Source organism: Palaemon carinicauda, chromosome 5, assembly GCF_036898095.1.
Source record: "Palaemon carinicauda isolate YSFRI2023 chromosome 5, ASM3689809v2, whole genome shotgun sequence".
NCBI lineage: Eukaryota > Metazoa > Arthropoda > Malacostraca > Decapoda > Palaemonidae > Palaemon > Palaemon carinicauda.
In genome coordinates this window covers 61137933-61142262 of record NC_090729.1, presented here as the reverse complement: position 1 = coordinate 61142262, position 4330 = coordinate 61137933, and positions in this window count along the sequence as shown.

The following is a 4330-nucleotide window of genomic DNA, read 5'->3' as shown; positions in this document are numbered from 1 at the left end:
GTAAGGTCCTTATGTGTTGCAGTGTTAGCATTTTGAATTTGCAATTCACTATGAACTTGTTAAGTGGCGACAAGTCCAGAATGACTCTGAGCTTTTCCGAGTCTTTCTTGGGAACACAAAACAGCCTCCCTTAGAAATTGATGGGCTTCACCCTTTTTCTCCAACCGTTCTTGAACGTACTCCTCCATAACGGGGGTGGAGTGTTGGAAAAACCGAAGGTACGGGGGTGGAGTGCTGTACCAGCTCCCGCCCAGTCCATTCTTGAGTAGGCTGTGGGCCCAGGGATCGAAGGTCCACCGATCCCGAAATTTCAGAAGTCTCCCTCCTACCGGTATCACCTCACTTGGACTGCCGTCCTGAGGTCTTGCCTTCCTGACCACGACCACCCCTGAATCCCCTTCCCCTTGAGGGGCGTCTAGACGAGCCTCTGGCTGCTCCTCTAGGCTTTGCTCGAAAGGAAGTAGACTGCCCTTCGAACGCTGGGGTGAATGCCGTGGACTGTGTCGACACGGCCTGGGGTACCCACTGAAAGGTAGTTGGGGTTTGTGCCACGATCTGAGGCACTGGGGGCAATGGCAATAGCAGTTGCTGTTGCTGTCTAAGAGGCTTGGCTGGCCGAGACGGTAGCCTAGTCCTCATAGTCTTCCTCTTTGGTTGAGGACCCTCATCCGGGGAAGACTTTCTTTTGATAGCCAGGCCCCACTTCTGGAGAAGGTTTCTATTCTCCAAGGCGGCTTTATCAAAAACTTCTTTGACCAAGTCGGTAGGGAAAAAGGTCTTTTCCCCAAATGTTGGAGGAGATTAGTTTCTTTAGCTCGTGCCTCACCGTAGCAGAGGGAAACACGAACTCCCTACAAGCTCTCCTTGCCTTGACGAAGCCATAAAGGTCCTTCGTCACTGTGGCCAGATGAGGCTTGGCCACTACCATGAACATTTCATGGACCTTGGGGTCACTTGCCATCGTCTTGAGAGTAGTCTGAAGAGACATTGAGGCAGTCAGTCTTTCTTTTGTATCGAACTCACTTCGCAAAAGAAAGTCAGACAGCTTAGGGAGGTCCTTGCCGAACTGACGTCCGGCAATATCAGCCTCCAACTTTCCCACTGAGAACGTAAGATGGACGTCCTTCCAGTCTTTGTGGTCCATAGGCAGGGCCAGCGACAAGGGTTTACACTCCTCTAGGGAGGGGCAAGACTTGCCGGCCTCGATTGCTTTTAGTACAGCCAGAAACCCTTTCTGTAAAAGGGGGAAGGCTCTAGTAGGCGAGGACACAAAGGAAGGGAGCTTCCTATTCAATGCAGCTACCTTTGAGTTAGAGAAGCCCCTCTCTTTCATCGAGGATGAAAGTAGAGCTTGAGCCTTAGCATGGTCCATCACTATGACCTTCTTCGGCTCTGTCTCCTCCTTTGAAGCTGGTTCCTTCCTCAGCCGGACATAACAGTCCGGATATGATGCCTTGCTGGGCCAGAATTCCACCCTCCAGGGGAACTGAGCCCAGCTTATCCGAGATGACGATCTTTCCAGTCGTCATCGGCATGTGCTCAGCATACCTCCATGGGTTAGCATCTGAGCACAAGGGAAGGTCTTTCACATTGAGCTTTTTCTGGGGCCCATGTGATTCTGCAAGGCACTGCATTCGCAGTTCCATTGCAGCCGCCTTCTCCTGATTCTCCTTCTGCATTTGTTGGATCATTCCAATAATAGAAGAGAGGGCCTGTCCCAGCTCTACTGGGAGACCGGCCGATGTAGAGGGGCTTGAACTTCATCCTGGGCTTCTGCCAGGAGGTCTTCCTCCTGACACCCGTCCACATCAGATATCCTGTCATTTAGCTGGATGTCTTGCATCGCGACCGCGACTTCAGCATCCACCTGGATCTGAACTTAGGGGATCTCCTCTTGAGGCTGGGGAATCACTGCATCAGCTGATGCCTTAGGGAAAAGATACGCCCTCATCTTCTCACTTGGAAGATAAGGGCCAGAAGTGTTCTTTTGGAAGCCCCTTACCCAGGTACGAAGCTTCTTCCTAGCTATTTAAATGTCTCATTAATCAGGTTAGTGCACACAGTACATACCTGAGGGTCCCAATACCGGAGATCATCCTTGGAGACAGCGTATGCTGCGTGTCTCCTACAAAACTCATGTCCGCAGAGGTTCTTGCTGCTGACATTGCAGAAAGCACTTCCCCACTTCGGAGTGTCCTTCTGTAAAGAGAAGAAATTTCCATGAGTATCAAGTGAACTATGTATCACTGGATATGCATAGTATAGCATAACAATTCAGAAAGGAAAGACACACACTTGTGTTTCCCTCACAACCCATTGTTGCAGCCTTCCAGATAATAAAATAAAAAATGGTTTATCTCTTATAGAGTAACCAATGCAAGGTTTCCAGAGGAAACAGGTGGAGCTCACACCTAAGCAATGATTTTAAAATCCTGGATAATAGACAGGGAAGAACTCAGCTTCCTATCTGAGGGCAACAGCAAAGGGATGTGCAAGAAAACACAATAGTGTTAGAAGATACAGTGCTGTACCAAAACCTTTACTATAGTTTTCTTCTTACTGTATATGCTATACAGAAGAATACTAGTACAGTATAGGGGGATGTGTGCCGGCCTGCCTTTGCCGGCCGGCACACACCACAACTAGCTTTAAAGTATACTACTTAACAGCTATAGGGCGGCAGCACTCTGGTTCAAATGCCTGTGCCGGTCGGCAGCAACTGCCGGCCGGTAACAGCCAGTGTTGGCCGGCAATGGCTGCCGGCCAGCAACTACACAAGGTAGTACCCAGCTGCCGGCCACACTCTTGGTGACCGGCAGACAAGGACTGACATAAGCCGGCCGGCAAAGGTACAAGACCGATGCCAGCCGGCAGCAAAAGAACCAGAGAACTACACCTGCCCGGCTGCCGGCCTCATAGGCCGGCAGCCGGGACAGGTACAGCACTAGAAGAAAATAGAATGGATGCCGGGATAAGAGTGTACACTACCTCCAAGCCCGGCAACCGAAAGAGTGCATATAAGGAAGGGGAGAAACTAATTCAGGCTTCCTTGACCAATGCCGTCCGGCTCTGCCGGCAGGCATGGATGAGGGACCAAGAGAGGTCCGGGCAGCACTCGAAAACATAAGACCCTTGCCGGCCAGCAGCTCTGCCGGCCGGCAATGGGCTGAGTCAATTCCACATCCCAACCTATACTAGGTCCAGAAGTAGAACGACGTACAGTACAGTAAGACCCCTGCCGGCCAGCTCTGCCGGCCGGCAAGGTACAGTACAGTAATGGCTAGGCCATTACGGAGATAGAGGGGGAAGGGACAAGAGGGTCCTGCCAACCTTGCTTTAGTGACAGATCACCCGCAGCCAAGAAACTTATCTTAGCCTAAGGGAGATCTAAGGGAAAAGGCCAGCAATACTTGCCAGCTTCCAGAGCACCAAAGCAAGGGAAGAACTTATCCTCCCCCGAGAACAGCAACAGGACTTAGTCTGGTCGATCACAAAAGAAGGAATCATAACTACAGAAACCTTCGGTAGTGACCTAAGGGAGCTAAGCTCCCTTTGTATGTGTTAGGTCAGCGAGGGGGACTCTGCCCCAAGCCAGACAACACAGACTCAGACTAAAAACTCTGTTGTTCTGTCCCTCTTGAACCATAACTACAGGAACAGGAAGGTACAGTAACACCCTAGTATAGTTTTATCGAAAATAAATTCGGAAAAAACCACTTAGGGATAAGCCCAAGGCTTAAACAGAGGGAAAGGGATTGCATACCTTCTCCGAAGAAAAGAAAGCAACCGGGGAGTATGATAAAGTATACTAAGGCTCCATAAGCAATTAGCCTAGGCACCAAGAGAATCGATTACCTAATTCACCGAAACTCACACGTATACAATCTTGGAAATATTCCACACAGTCTAAAATGTATAAAATATAGCCTAAAGCTTCAATAAAATTTTAATTACACTCGGAAAAACCAAAATCATGCATGAAGTACTAGGACCAAACGACTAGGCTACATGGACTAGCGTAGGCCAGAATGACGAATACTTCGCCAAATAATACTAAGCACGAAAGGAAATCCTATGTAATGCTAAATAGCTAAAATTTATTAAAGCAAAACAACCAGGAATGTCGCTCTGACTAACTAATTTATACCTAGCGAGCGACAGTGTCCAGGACACCTCTGGTAGGCTACGGCTCTTGTATCAAAGATTAATCCTATTAATCACTCAAATTTTTACCAAGAGCCTACATTTATACATAACAGACACTATACTCAACTTATCAGAGGCCGACGAAGACGAAGAAGCCATGAAAAGTCGAATAAATCCAAGATTT